Source organism: Rutidosis leptorrhynchoides, chromosome 1 (genome assembly GCF_046630445.1).
Source record: "Rutidosis leptorrhynchoides isolate AG116_Rl617_1_P2 chromosome 1, CSIRO_AGI_Rlap_v1, whole genome shotgun sequence".
NCBI lineage: Eukaryota > Viridiplantae > Streptophyta > Magnoliopsida > Asterales > Asteraceae > Rutidosis > Rutidosis leptorrhynchoides.
In genome coordinates this window covers 10,621,062-10,638,472 of record NC_092333.1, presented here as the reverse complement: position 1 = coordinate 10,638,472, position 17,411 = coordinate 10,621,062, and positions in this window count along the sequence as shown.

Here is a 17,411-nt window from a genome sequence, read left to right as displayed (position 1 = left end):
TACAACCCCAAGTTGCAAAACGTTTGCATAATCTGAGCACCTGAATACTAGCAATGACCCGAGTATAGAAGCCACTATACCCGCCCTTACCTCGTAAAATGTTATACACTTGTTCGAGTGTATCTAATGTTCAAAATAAATGCACCACAGTTAATATTGCAGGGAGAGGTTGTCAACCTAACGGATCCGTCCATCTAAATTGTGCTTACACCGATGGTATTAAAAGTATTCAAGCTAGAGGCTTTGTGAACAAACTCAGTACGCATATATAGTACTCGTGTCAATACAAAAGCATTTGATATAGTAAGTATAACAGCGTGTATTCTCATCCCTAAAAACATGTAAAAAGCGGGACTATAGACTCACCTTTGAATAAGCTTGGATGACAGACAAAACTTGTACGATTTACAGCTGAGTAATGCAACCTAAGTATACGTATTTAGGTTGGTCAATATATGTATCTTAAACAAGTGTGATTTCATAGTATAAGTTGTCTTATTGCTCGACTCGACGCGTTTTAAAGTAAAAATCAACATATAGTCAAGTAATTCATGCAAGTCAAACAAAGTCAACCGAAGTCAAACCGAAAGTCAAACTTGGTCAATGTGGTCAACTAAAGTCAACATCAGTAGGTTCATGTCAAATGTTGTTCAACATGTCAAACCTAAGTCAAACAATACGTTTCAGGTCATGAATGATCATTTTCACAATTTCAGTTTATCATTGTGCACAAAGTTCATGAACACGTAGCATACTTAGCACATTATCTCATAGTACAAAATTCATGTCAACATGGAAAACTCCAGATCATAAATATACTTAAAATCAATTCTAAAAAGCCTGGCCAGGGTCTCATACGATAATTAAAAGTCAGGAATCAGAAGGGGTACATTTAGGGTTTGCCAAGTCAGTTTCTGACCACGCACTGATTTCGTTTTGGCTATAACCGGAGTTAGGAACATGCAATTGATACAAGACCAGTGGAAATAGTTCAAGGACAAGGCAAACTAACACATATCAAAAATCGAGAATTTTTGTTTAGCCAATTTGTACAGTTTATTCGTGCAAGTTGAATATTCAGTTTTCAGCTCAAATCAGAATTTACATAAAGTACGGCTCTATTGTGCCCAATGCATAAGGTTTTAGAGATTGACATAAACTAAAAATAAGTCACATATCATGTTAAAATTCATATTCCAAAAGCTTACATGCTCATTCAATAAACACAATCCACAGAGTATGAAACAGAGAGCAATTTACAGATTCGATTCTAGTTTAGCTAGTCACACTCGCACGCAATTATCCGAAGATCTAGATACAATTAGCATATGATATCTACATTAAAGGTGAATTAATTTTTATGTACATTTCAAATATGTAAAGCTTTAATCACAGAAGTTAACACATTTTATCATACAAGGTTATTTTCATGCAAGTGATGTATAAAACTACTTTTACACTAATTCAAGCATATCTCGAGTTTTACATAAGCAAACAACATGATATCCTAGTCTAAATTGTGTGTTTTTAAATTATATTTCCAGTGGTATAAGTTTCACATGCCAATTCATGGTCTATCAAATCCGGATTTCTGATCAATCACAAAAACACAACGTTAATTTCAATTAAGCATAACTTGATCATCCGGAAACGAAATCAAGCGAATCCAAAGCCTAAACTCAATAGTTTTTCGCAAGGAATCTGAATATAACATAATAATTAACATTTGAGAAACTTAATTTTTCTGATCATGCATAAACAAATTCGGTTTTAAACCCTAACGCATCAAACAATCAATATAACGATTACAATTAACACGTACGCGTATAGACTTGAGCAATTGACAACATAACTATGAAACTTTAATAAAAATCAGATTTTTAAAATTAGGGTTCATGTGTTTATACCTTAGATAAACAATTAAAGCACACCAATACGTAGAGGAGATCGAGAATTACACTTTTCGTGTTCAAGGCTTGAGCAAAAATTGAAAATTGATGGTGGTATTGGTGATGGTGATCGACGGCAGCCCAAAGGGAGGGAGGGTGTAGTGACCCGAACTTTTCCATGTTTATATATATTAATTGAGATTGATATTTACATGATTAAATGTTTCCAACATGTTAAGCAATCAAACTTGTTAAGACTTGATTAATTGAAATATGTTTCATATAGACAATTGACCACCCAAGTTGACCGGTGATTCACGAACGTTACAACTTGTAAAAACTAAATGATGACATATATATGGATATATATATATATAGTTAACATGATACTATGACAAGTAAACATATCATTAAGTATATTAACAATGAACTACATATGTAAAAACAAGACTACTAACTTAATGATTTTTAAACGAGACATATATGTAACGATTATCGTTGTAAAGACATTTAATGTATATATATCATATTAAGAGATATTCATACATGATAATATCATGATAATATAATAATTTAAAATCTCATTTGATATTATAAACATTGGGTTAACAACATTTAACAAGATCGTTAACCTAAAGGTTTCAAAACAACACTTACATGTAACGACTAACGATGACTTAACGACTCAGTTAAAATGTATATACATGTAGTGTTTTAATATGTATTTATACACTTTTGAAAGACTTCAATACACTTATCAAAATACTTCTACTTAACAAAAATGCTTACAATTACATCCTCGTTCAGTTTCATCAACAATTCTACTCGTATGCACCCGTATTCGTACTCGTACAATACACAGCTTTTAGATGTATGTACTATTGGTATATACACTCCAATAATCAGCTCTTAGCAGCCCATGTGAGTCACCTAACACATGTGGGAACCATCATTTGGCAACTAGCATGAAATATCTCATAAAATTACAAAAATATGAGTAATCATTCATGACTTATTTACATGAAAACAAAATTACATATCCTTTATATCTAATCCATACACCAACGACCAAAAACACCTACAAACACTTTCATTCTTCAATTTTCTTCATCTAATTGATCTCTCTCAAGTTCTATCTTCAAGTTCTAAGTGTTCTTCATAAATTCTACAAGTTCTAGTTACATAAAATCAAGAATACTTTCAAGTTTGCTAGCTCACTTCCAATCTTGTAAGGTGATCATCCAACCTCAAGAAATCTTTGTTTCTTACAGTAGGTTATCATTCTAATACAAGGTAATAATCATATTCAAACTTTGGTTCAATTTCTATAACTATAACAATCTTATTTCAAGTGATGATCTTACTTGAACTTGTTTTCGTGTCATGATTCTGCTTCAAGAACTTCGAGCCATCCAAGGATCCGTTGAAGCCAGATCCATTTTTCTCTTTTCCAGTAGGTTTATCCAAGGAACTTAAGGTAGTAATGATGTTCATAACATCATTCGATTCATACATATAAAGCTATCTTATTCGAAGGTTTAAACTTGTAATCACTAGAACATAGTTTAGTTAATTCTAAACTTGTTCGCAAACAAAAGTTAATCCTTCTAACTTGACTTTTAAAATCAACTAAACACATGTTCTATATCTATATGATATGCTAACTTAATGATTTAAAACCTGGAAACACGAAAAACACCGTAAAACCGGATTTACGCCGTCGTAGTAACACCGCGGGCTGTTTTGGGTTAGTTAATTAAAAACTATGATAAACTTTGATTTAAAAGTTGTTATTATGGGAAAATGATTTTTATTATGAACATGAAACTATATCCAAAAATTATGGTTAAACTCAAAGTGGAAGTATGTTTTCTAAAATGGTCATCTAGACGTCGTTCTTTCGACTGAAATGACTACCTTTACAAAAACGACTTGTAACTTATTTTTCCGACTATAAACCTATACTTTTTCTATTTAGATTCATAAAATAGAGTTCAATATGAAACCATAGCAATTTGATTCACTCAAAACGGATTTAAAATGAAGAAGTTATGGGTAAAACAAGATTGGATAATTTTTCTCATTTTAGCTACGTGAAAATTGGTAACAAATCTATTCCAACCATAACTTAATCAACTTGTATTGTATATTATATAATCTTGAGATACCATAGACATGTATACAATGTTTCGACCTATCATGTCGACACATCTATATATATTTCGGAACAACCATAGACACTCTATATGTGAATGTTGGAGTTAGCTATACAGGGTTGAGGTTGATTCCAAAATATATATAGTTTGAGTTGTGATCAATACTGAGATACGTATACACTGGGTCGTGGATTGATTCAAGATAATATTTATCGATTTATTTCTGTACATCTAACTGTGGACAACTAGTTGTTGGTTACTAACGAGGACAGCTGACTTAATAAACTTAAAACATCAAAATATATTAAAAGTGTTGTAAATATATTTTGAACATACTTTGATATATATGTATATATTTTTATAGGTTCGTGAATCAACCAGTGGCCAAGTCTTACTTCCCGACGAAGTAAAAATCTATGAAAGTGAGTTATAGTCCCACTTTTAAAATCTAATATTTTTGGGATGAGAATACATGCAGGTTTTATAAATGATTTACAAAATAGACACAAGTACGTGAAACTACATTCTATGGTTGAATTATCGAAATCGAATATGCCCCTTTTTATTAAGTCTGGTAATCTAAGAATTAGGGAACAGACACCCTAATTGACGCGAATCCTAAAGATAGATCTATTGGGCCTAACAAACCCCATCCAAAGTACCGGATGCTTTAGTACTTCGAAATTTATATCATATCCGAAGGGTGTCCCGGAATGATGGGGATATTCTTATATATGCATCTTGTTATTGTCGGTTACCAGGTGTTCACCATATGAATGATTTTTATCTCTATGTATGGGATGTGTATTGAAATATGAAATCTTGTGGTCTATTGTTACGATTTGATATATATAGGTTAAACCTATAACTCACCAACATTTTTGTTGACGTTTAAAGCATGTTTATTCTCAGGTGAATATTAAGAGCTTCCGCTGTTGCATACTAAAATAAGGACAAGATTTGGAGTCCATGTTTGTATGATATTGTGTAAAAACTGCATTCAAGAAACTGATTTCGATGTAACATATTTGTATTGTAAACCATTATGTAATGGTCGTGTGTAAACAGGATATTTTAGATTATCATTATTTGATAATCTACGTAAAGCTTTTTAAACCTTTATTTATGAAATAAAGGTTATGGTTTGTTTTAAAAATGAATGCAGTCTTTGAAAAACGTCTCATATAGAGGTCAAAACCTCGCAACGAAATCAATTAATATGGAACGTTTTTAATCAATAAGAACGGGACATTTCAGTTGGTATCCGAGCGTTGGTCTTAGAGAACCAGAAAATTTGCATTAGTGTGTCTTATCGAGTTTGTTAGGATGCATTAGTGAGTCTGGACTTCGACCGTGTTTTCTTTAAAAATGATTGCTTAACATTTTTGTTGGAAACTATATATTTTTAACATGTGAATATTATGTGATATATTAATCTCTTAACGTGTTTGATATTATGTGATAGATGTCTACCTCTAGAACAAGTCCCATTGACTCACCTAATAATAATTAAGAGTCAAATGTAAATTGGAATGATTTGTGGACTGATTCACAAGTTCCCGAAGAGGAACCGGAAGAAGAGTCAGAACCGGAAGAAGAATCGGAACCGGAAGAAGAATCGGAACCGGATGAAGAAATAGAACCGGTGGGGGAAATAATAAAACGGTTAAGTAAAAGAAAATCCTCAACCAACCGACCAAAGTTAATTATGGTCAATGGTGTTTCCGCCAAGGAAGCAAAATATTGGGAGGATTACCAATTCTCCGATGAATTGGATTCCGACGAGAATTCCGATGATGTTATAGAAATTACCCCAACTGAATTTAAAAAGGCAAAAGAAAATAATAAGGGAAAGGGCATAAAAATAGAGAAATCTAATTCCAACCCCGATGAACTTTATATGTATCGTCAACCCCCGAAGTCCTTAAGTTGTAACAATGACCCGGGAACCTCTAAACCACCAGGTTTTTCTAAACCAATGTGGACAACGACGGCTCGTATTAGGGGAACATCATATATCCCTAGAAACTTGGCAAAACGAACCAAAACCGAAGAAAAAGAAACGAGCGAGTCGGAATAAGATAGTTGTATTCGTGTGGTGTAATATATGTAATATAGTGTTCTTATGCTTTATGATATATGTAAAAATTGCTTGTATTAATAAGTATTTTTTTTATGAAACTAACTCTTGTCTATTTTACAGTTTAAAAACACAAAATGGATAGACAACCCAATATTTTAAGAGACCTACCCGGAGACATGATTGATGAAATCTTGTCTAGAGTCGGCCAGAATTCTTCGGCACAACTATTTAAGGCGAGATCAGTTTGTAAGACATTCGAAGAACGTTCCAAGAATGTCTTGGTTTATAAGAGACTTTCGTTTGAAAGATGGGGGATATCACATTGGGAAACCCATAAGTTACGATGTGTTTACTTTGACGCATATATTGCGGGGAACCCAAATGCTATTTTACGCAACGGGTTAAGAAATTATTTTGACTCAATATATCCGAATATTGGACTTCGTGATTTAGAAAAAGCGGTTAACATGCAACATAAAGAAGCATGTTATGCTTACGGATTAGTAATGTTCGCTTCTCACCAAAGTGAGAACAAGAACATCGGGCTACAACTATTAAACAAAACGTTTCCACAAGTGACGGAGTCGGTAATTGGGGTAAGAAATGAGGTTTTTAGATTGTTACGGGACTGTTGGACATTACGTAACCCTCGTCCCTTTGACGACGTTACAACACGCTGTCTTATCAACGGCCATAACGGTTATGTTCCACAAGACCAAGGATGGGAAGTAGTCCTAGTAAAACCAGAATGCATGACTTGTTTCTGGACGTATGAATTACGTGTCTTTATTGCCTTTGCTGAACGACTTGTGTACTAGCTAGAATTATCTTCACAACTATCTTGTATCAAAGTTATTGTGTGCTATATTTCATGCTTTATGTAAAATAAGCGGTATTGTAAGTTTGTAAAATATTGTATAAAAGTTTGAACGCGAAATATTATTATAATCAGTTTTTCATATAGAATTGTAGTAGTTGAATTGTATATTAGCTACTAAGTATGAACTTAACGGGTAGGTACTACCCGAATTTAAACTTATAAAACGCTAATATGAAGAAAAAGCTTTTATAAATGAGTTCATATTATGCTACGAAATACTATTAACTACTCTTAATATTCTGTATGATTAACTTGTTCCATTTAACTATTTTGAAGGAAATGGCACCGACTACTCGACACACCGTGAATATGAATGAAGAGGAATTCCGTACTTTTCTAGCTTCAAACATAGCCGCAGTACAGGCTGCGCTACATACCAACAATAACCTTGGATCTAGCAGTACAGGAAATCGTGTAGGATGCACCTACAAAGAATTCACTGCCTGCAAACCTTTGGAATTTGATGGAACCGAAGGACCTATTGGATTGAAACGGTGGACCGAGAAGGTCGAATCGGTGTTTGCCATAAGTAAGTGTACTGAAGAGGACAAAGTAAAGTACGCTACGCATACCTTCACAGGTTCTGCGTTAACATGGTGGAATACCTATCTAGAGCAAGTGGGACAAGACGATGCGTACGCACTACCGTGGTCAGCATTCAAGCACTTGATGAACGAGAAGTACCGTCCCAGAACTGAGGTCAATAAGCTCAAGACAGAACTTAGAGGGTTACGAACCCAAGGATTTGATATTACCACGTACGAAAGACGATTCACAGAATTGTGCCTATAGTGTCCGGGAGCATTCGAAGATGAGGAAGAGAAGATCGACGCGTTTGTGAAAGGATTACCGGAAAGAATCCAAGAAGATATAAGTTCACACGAGCCCGCCTCCATACAACAGGCATGTAGAATGGCTCACAAACTAGTGAACCAGATTGAAGAAAGAATTAAAGAACAGACTGCTGAAGAGGCCAATGTGAAGCAAGTCAAAAGAAAGTGGGAGGAAAACGGTGATAAGAATCACCAATACAACAACAACAGCAATTACAACAATAATCGCAACAATTATCCCAACAATCGCAACATCAATCGCAACTACAACAAACGGCCCAACAACAACAATAACAACAACAACAACAGCAACTACAACAATCATCCCAACAACAATAATAACCGCAACAACAACAACAATCAGAAGCAGCTATGCCAAAGGTGTGAAAAGAATCACTCGGGGTTCTGCACCAAATTTTGCAACAAGTGTAAAAGAAACGGTCATAGCGCGGCGAAGTGTGAGGTCTACGGACCAGGGGTTAATAGAACGAAAGGAACAAATGGTGTCGGAACGAGTAATGGCGGAGCAAGTAGTGTCGGAGCAAGTTATGCCAATGTAGTTTGTTATAAATGTGGAAAACCAGGCCACATTATTAGAAATTGCCCGAACCAGGAGAACACGAATGGACAAGGCCGTGGAAGAGTTTTCAATATTAATGCGGTAGAGGCACAGGAAGACCCGGAGCTTGTTACGGGTACGTTTCTTATTGACAATAAATCTGCTTACGTTTTATTTGATTCGGGTGCGGATAGAAGCTATATGAGTAGAGATTTTTGTGCTAAATTAAGTTGTCCATTGACGCCTTTGGATAGTAAATTTTTACTCGAATTAGCAAATGGTAAATTAATTTCAGCAGATAATATATGTCGGAATCGAGAAATTAAACTGGTTAGCGAAACATTTAAGATTGATTTGATACCAGTAGAGTTAGGGAGTTTTGATGTGATAATTGGTATGGACTAGTTGAAAGAAGTGAAAGCGGAGATCGTTTGTTACAAAAATGCAATTCGTATTATACGAGAAAAAGGAAAACCCTTAATGGTGTACGGTGAAAAGGGCAACACGAAGCTACATCTTATTAGTAATTTGAAGGCACAAAAACTAATAAGAAAAGGTTGCTATGCTGTTCTAGCACACGTCGAGAAAGTACAAACTGAAGAAAAGAGCATCAATAATGTTCCCATTGCAAAAGAATTTCCCGATGTATTTCCGAAAGAATTACCGGGATTACCCCCACATCGATCCGTTGAATTTCAAATAGATCTTGTACCAGGAGCTGCACCAATAGCTCGTGCTCCTTACAGACTCGCACCCAGTGAGATGAAAGAACTACAAAGCCAATTACAAGAACTTTTAGAGCGTGGTTTCATTCGACCAAGCACATCACCGTGGGGAGCTCCTGTTTTGTTTGTCAAGAAGAAAGATGGTACATTCAGGTTGTGTACCCACTACCGAGAATCGACGACTTATTTGATCAACTACAAGGCTCGTCTGTTTATTCAAAGATTGACTTACGTTCCGAGTATCATCAAATGCGGGTGAAAGAAGATGATATTCCAAAGACTGCTTTCAGAACACGTTACGGTCATTACGAGTTTATGGTCATGCCGTTTGGTTTAACTAATGCACCAGCTGTGTTCATGGACCTTATGAACCGAGTGTGTGGACCATACCTTGACAAGTTTGTCATTGTTTTCATTGATGACATACTTATTTACTCAAAGAATGACCAAGAACACGGTGAACATTTGAGAAAGGTGTTAGAAGTATTGAGGAAGGAAGAATTGTACGCTAAGTTTTCAAAGTGTGCATTTTGGTTGGAAGAAGTTCAATTCCTCGGTCACATAGTGAACAAAGAAGGTATTAAGGTGGATCCGGCAAAGATAGAAACTGTTGAAAAGTGGGAAACCCCGAAAACTCCGAAACACATACGCCAGTTTTTAGGACTAGCTGGTTACTACAGAAGGTTCATCCAAGACTTTTCCAGAATAGCAAAACCCTTGACTGCATTAACGCATAAAGGGAAGAAATTTGAATGGAATGATGAACAAGAGAAAGCATTTCAGTTATTGAAGAAAAAGCTAACTACGGCACCTATATTGTCATTGCCTGAAGGGAATGATGATTTTGTGATTTATTGTGACGCATCAAAGCAAGGTCTCGGTTGTGTATTAATGCAACGAACGAAGGTGATTGCTTATGCGTCTAGACAATTGAAGATTCACGAACAAAATTATACGACGCATGATTTGGAATTAGGCGCGGTTGTTTTTGCATTAAAGACTTGGAGGCACTACTTATATGGGGTCAAAAGTATTATATATACCGACCACAAAAGTCTTCAACACATATTTAATCAGAAACAACTGAATATGAGGCAGCGTAGGTGGATTGAATTATTGAATGATTACGACTTTGAGATTCGTTACCACCCGGGGAAGGCAAATGTGGTAGCCGATGCCTTGAGCAGGAAGGACAGAGAACCCATTCGAGTAAAATCTATGAATATAATGATTCATAATAACATTACTACTCAAATAAAGGAGGCGCAACAAGGAGTTTTAAAAGAGGGAAATTTAAAGGATGAAATACCCAAAGGATCGGAGAAGCATCTTAATATTCGGGAAGACGGAACCCGGTATAGGGCTGAAAGGATTTGGGTACCAAAATTTGGAGATATGAGAGAAATGGTACTTGGAGAAGCTCATAAAACCAGATACTCAATACATCCTGGAACGGGGAAGATGTACAAGGATCTCAAGAAACATTTTTGGTGGCCGGGTATGAAAGCCGATGTTGCTAAATACGTAGGAGAATGTTTGACGTGTTCTAAGGTCAAAGCTGAGCATCAGAAACCATCAGGTCTACTTCAACAACCCGAAATCCCGGAATGGAAATGGGAAAACATTACCATGGATTTCATCACTAAATTGCCAAGGACTGCAAGTGGTTTTGATACTATTTGGGTAATAGTTGATCGTCTCACCAAATCAGCACACTTCCTACCAATAAGAGAAGATGACAAGATGGAGAAGTTAGCACGACTGTATTTGAAGGAAGTCGTCTCCAGACATGGAATACCAATCTCTATTATCTCTGATAGGGATGGCAGATTTATTTCAAGATTCTGGCAGACATTACAGCAAGCATTAGGAACTCGTCTAGACATGAGTACTGCCTATCATCCACAAACTGATGGGCAGAGCGAAAGGACGATACAAACGCTTGAAGACATGCTACGAGCATGTGTTATTGATTTCGGAAACAGTTGGGATCGACATCTACCGTTAGCAGAATTTTCCTACAACAACAGCTACCATTCAAGCATTGAGATGGCGCCGTTTGAAGCACTTTATGGTAGAAAGTGCAGGTCTCCGATTTGTTGGAGTGAAGTGGGGGATAGACAGATTACGGGTCCGGAGATTATACAAGAAACTACCGAGAAGATCATCCAAATTCAACAACGGTTTAAAACCGCCCAAAGTCGACAAAAGAGCTACGCTGACATTAAAAGAAAAGATATAGAATTTGAAATTGGAGAGATGGTCATGCTTAAAGTTGCACCTTGGAAAGGCGTTGTTCGATTTGGTAAACGAGGGAAATTAAATCCAAGGTATATTGGACCATTCAAGATTATTGATCGTGTCGGACCAGTAGCTTACCGACTAGAGTTACCTCAACAACTCGCGGCTGTACATAACACTTTCCACGTCTTGAATTTGAAGAAATGTTTTGCTAAAGAAGATCTCACTATTCCGTTAGATGAAATCCAAATCAACGAAAAACTTCAATTCATCGAAGAACCCGTCGAAATAATGGATCGTGAGGTTAAAAGACTTAAGCAAAACAAGATACCAATTGTTAAGGTTCGATGGAATGCTCATAGAGGACCCGAGTTCACCTGGGAGCGTGAAGATCAGATGAAGAAGAAATACCCGCATCTATTTCCAGAAGATTCGTCAACACCTTCAACAGCTTAAAATTTCGGGACGAAATTTATTTAACGGGTAGGTACTGTAGTGACCCGAACTTTTCCATGTTTATATATATTAATTGAGATTGATATTTACATGATTAAATGTTTCCAACATGTTAAGCAATCAAACTTGTTAAGATTTGATTAATTGAAATATGTTTCATATAGACAATTGACCACCCAAGTTGACCGGTGATTCACGAACGTTACAACTTGTAAAAACTAAATGATGACATATATATGGATATATATATATATATAGTTAACATGATACTATGATAAGTAAACATATCATTAAGTATATTAACAATGAACTACATATGTAAAAACAAGACTACTAACTTAATGATTTTTAAACGAGACATATATGTAACGATTATCGTTGTAAAGACATTTAATGTATATATATCATATTAAGAGATATTCATACATGATAATATCATGATAATATAATAATTTAAAATCTCATTTGATATTATAAACATTGGGTTAACAACATTTAACAAGATCGTTAACCTAAAGGTTTCAAAACAACACTTACATGTAACGACTAACGATGACTTAACGACTCAGTTAAAATGTATATACATGTAGTGTTTTAATATGTATTTATACACTTTTGAAAGACTTCAATACACTTATCAAAATACTTCTACTTAACAAAAATGCTTACAATTACATCCTCGTTCAGTTTCATCAACAATTCTACTCGTATGCACCCGTATTCGTACTCGTACAATACACAGCTTTTAGATGTATGTACTATTGGTATATACACTCCAATGATCAGCTCTTAGCAGCCCATGTGAGTCACCTAACACATGTGGGAACCATCATTTGGCAACTAGCATGAAATATCTCATAAAATTACAAAAATATGAGTAATCATTCATGACTTATTTACATGAAAACAAAATTACATATCCTTTATATCTAATCCATACACCAACGACCAAAAACACCTACAAACACTTTCATTCTTCAATTTTCTTCATCTAATTGATCTCTCTCAAGTTCTATCTTCAAGTTCTAAGTGTTCTTCATAAATTCTACAAGTTCTAGTTACATAAAATCAAGAATACTTTCAAGTTTGCTAGCTCACTTCCAATCTTGTAAGGTGATCATCCAACCTCAAGAAATCTTTGTTTCTTACAGTAGGTTATCATTCTAATACAAGGTAATAATCATATTCAAACTTTGGTTCAATTTCTATAACTATAACAATCTTATTTCAAGTGATGATCTTACTTGAACTTGTTTTCGTGTCATGATTCTGCTTCAAGAACTTCGAGCCATCCAAGGATCCGTTGAAGCCAGATCCATTTTTCTCTTTTCCAGTAGGTTTATCCAAGGAACTTAAGGTAGTAATGATGTTCATAACATCATTCGATTCATACATATAAAGCTATCTTATTCGAAGGTTTAAACTTGTAATCACTAGAACATAGTTTAGTTAATTCTAAACTTGTTCGCAAACAAAAGTTAATCCTTCTAACTTGACTTTTAAAATCAACTAAACACATGTTCTATATCTATATGATATGCTAACTTAATGATTTAAAACCTGGAAACACGAAAAACACCGTAAAACCGGATTTACGCCGTCGTAGTAACACCGCGGGCTGTTTTGGGTTAGTTAATTAAAAACTATGATAAACTTTGATTTAAAAGTTGTTATTATGGGAAAATGATTTTTATTATGAACATGAAACTATATCCAAAAATTATGGTTAAACTCAAAGTGGAAGTATGTTTTCTAAAATGGTCATCTAGACGTCGTTCTTTCGACTGAAATGACTACCTTTACAAAAACGACTTGTAACTTATTTTTCCGACTATAAACCTATACTTTTTCTATTTAGATTCATAAAATAGAGTTCAATATGAAACCATAGCAATTTGATTCACTCAAAACGGATTTAAAATGAAGAAGTTATGGGTAAAACAAGATTGGATAATTTTTCTCATTTTAGCTACGTGAAAATTGGTAACAAATCTATTCCAACCATAACTTAATCAACTTGTATTGTATATTATATAATCTTGAGATACCATAGACATGTATACAATGTTTCGACCTATCATGTCGACACATCTATATATATTTCGGAACAACCATAGACACTCTATATGTGAATGTTGGAGTTAGCTATACAGGGTTGAGGTTGATTCCAAAATATATATAGTTTGAGTTGTGATCAATACTGAGATACGTATACACTGGGTCGTGGATTGATTCAAGATAATATTTATCGATTTATTTCTGTACATCTAACTGTGGACAACTAGTTGTTGGTTACTAACGAGGACAGCTGACTTAATAAACTTAAAACATCAAAATATATTAAAAGTGTTGTAAATATATTTTGAACATACTTTGATATATATGTATATATTTTTATAGGTTCGTGAATCAACCAGTGGCCAAGTCTTACTTCCCGACGAAGTAAAAATCTGTGAAAGTGAGTTATAGTCCCACTTTTAAAATCTAATATTTTTGGGATGAGAATACATGCAGGTTTTATAAATGATTTACAAAATAGACACAAGTACGTGAAACTACATTCTATGGTTGAATTATCGAAATCGAATATGCCCCTTTTTATTAAGTCTGGTAATCTAAGAATTAGGGAACAGACACCCTAATTGACGCGAATCCTAAAGATAGATCTATTGGGCCTAACAAACCCCATCCAAAGTACCGGATGCTTTAGTACTTCGAAATTTATATCATATCCGAAGGGTGTCCCGGAATGATGGGGATATTCTTATATATGCATCTTGTTATTGTCGGTTACCAGGTGTTCACCATATGAATGATTTTTATCTCTATGTATGGGATGTGTATTGAAATATGAAATCTTGTGGTCTATTGTTACGATTTGATATATATAGGTTAAACTTATAACTCACCAACATTTTTGTTGACGTTTAAAGCATGTTTATTCTCAGGTGAATATTAAGAGCTTCCGCTGTTGCATACTAAAATAAGGACAAGATTTGGAGTCCATGTTTGTATGATATTGTGTAAAAACTGCATTCAAGAAACTGATTTCGATGTAACATATTTGTATTGTAAACCATTATGTAATGGTCGTGTGTAAACAGGATATTTTAGATTATCATTATTTGATAATCTACGTAAAGCTTTTTAAACCTTTATTTATGAAATAAAGGTTATGGTTTGTTTTAAAAATGAATGCAGTCTTTGAAAAACGTCTCATATAGAGGTCAAAACCTCGCAACGAAATCAATTAATATGGAACGTTTTTAATCAATAAGAACGGGACATTTCAGAGGGAACAAAAAAATCGACTGGTATGTGTAATTGTGAGGATTTACAGTGTTTAGGTTATCACTTAAGCCTTTATACTAGCCCTAGTTCTCTTAAATTGCACATAAGTCCTCCAAGTTGAAAAAATTAAACATAAAAGGGTGGGGAGGGGGGTGTTCGGCCGATTGGGCCCCATGGGGTACTCCCGGGCTCGTTTTTTCCAATTCCGTGTAATCGTGGTCCGTTTCAAGTGCCGTTTAGTCGTACCGAGGGCCTGGAACGCTAAATCGATCGTTAAACGCAACTCAACGTTAATTTATTAAAAACTCAATAAATTAATTATTTTTAAAAAGTTAACAATTAATAAATTAATTATTAAAATAAACTCGAGCGTTTCGTTGCTCAAAAAGCAGTTATCAAAATCGTATCGTTTTTATCGTATTTCATTATCCGAAATATTTATTTGAATTAATATCAACCCATATTAATTATTGTAACCCTCCAAAGATCAATTATGCATTTATTACACATAAACACATTAAAGTCAAATAATCACCGTTAAATAAACTAACGGAAGGTTAACGGAAGTAACGGAAAAAGCAGGGTTGTTACAGTTTCCTTTATGATATAACACATATATCGCGAAGAGATAAATGATTTCAGATAAGAATAGTTATGAAAATATCTTCAGAAATATCGAGGATATTTATAATGAAAGATACGATGATATCTTAGAATTTCTAATATCGAAGGAGGATGAAAAAGATTCGTTCGTAAAGGTTTAGAGTCACGAGCAAGGTATTTGTTAATGACTTCAGCAGATACTGAATCATTTGGATTCTTTGAAGGCAGTTTGTAATTTGTCCACAGACTCCTTCATGATTTGCTCAATCCGTTTTTTTGTACCAAACTTTCTCTTTTTCTGTGGTTTTCCAACATACTACTCTTTATCGTCAAACTTTTGACTGTTAAAGTCTTTACAGTTTTTTCTGCTTCATCAGCATTTTTTCGAAATTCGGAGAATTAGTTCCGCAGTTTGGGGTGTTTTTCAGAAACTTCACATTCGAAGTATGTAAATCTAGGAGATAGACGTTATATGTATATATAACTGTTGGCGTAGAATTGTAACCTTCACATTTCGAAATACTGATTGCTAATTCTCGGTAATTGGTATGGCAATTATTGTTACAAGATGTGGATAAGTACATGATAGGGTTTCAATGAATAAGTATAGTGATTTTATGGAAGGTTAAGGATCAATGAAGTTGTTGGTAAATTTACTGCTAATGTGGTGGAACATAAAAGGTTCCCCGGTAACAAGAACGTATATGTCAAGGTTACAATAAGGCTAATCTGAAAAGTTGAAGTTGACTGGTTGGAAGTGTGATAAAACTGGATACTTTGAAAAGAATTTCAAGATTATTTTCGGTAATAACAACGCTAAAGAATCTTGCATAGTTTTGAAGTCAAAGTATAGCTTTGGAAGATGTAGAGATCTAAGAGTGATGTCACACGTTAAATCCTGTCTTGGATTATGTCCTGTCAGAATATGTAATTGAGTTTGTATGAAATGATTGTATATCACTGTGAAGATAGTGAGCATAGTTAATGATTTTTAAATCAAAATTGAAGAATGTACAGTGTAACATATTAATTGCGAACTTAAATATTTCTCGGGTATTACCTACCCGTTAAAGGTTTCACAATTAATACTTTGTACAAAAGAATTTTCATTACAGTCTTTATGAAAATATATGTATGTATATTTTTCTTCAGATGTAATACGGATTTTAATGAGTTAATATCATATTAAGCTCATTTGATTTTTATCTTGAATTAGAAATGAATAATCTCTAAAACATTAGAGATTACATAATCTTCGCGGAGTATTTCACTAATGAAATTAATACTTCATTATTTATTCTTATTCCTCGGTGAAGGATGTTGGTGCTCGTGGAATTCTTGTGAACTTTGAAAGGCACAGATGATGTTTTCTGGATAGTTTCGAGTACATCGAAAATGAAAATGTAAAATCAATTATGTAATTGAATAATACACTTGGTTTATTATGAAATGGGATTCATTGGGTTGAAACAGAGATTGTAGTTAACGATGGTTAAGTCGTTAATGAAGGATGTATATCATAGTAAATTAACAATATGAATTAATCGAGTAATATTTACCCCTTAAAATTCACGCGTAATAGCTTAGTACGAAAAGATGTATTATGATTTCCAAAATCTATATAATATATAAATTCTTTGGAAATAGTGATTTAATACTCCATAACTCGTTATCTTAATATACCTATTGGTGATT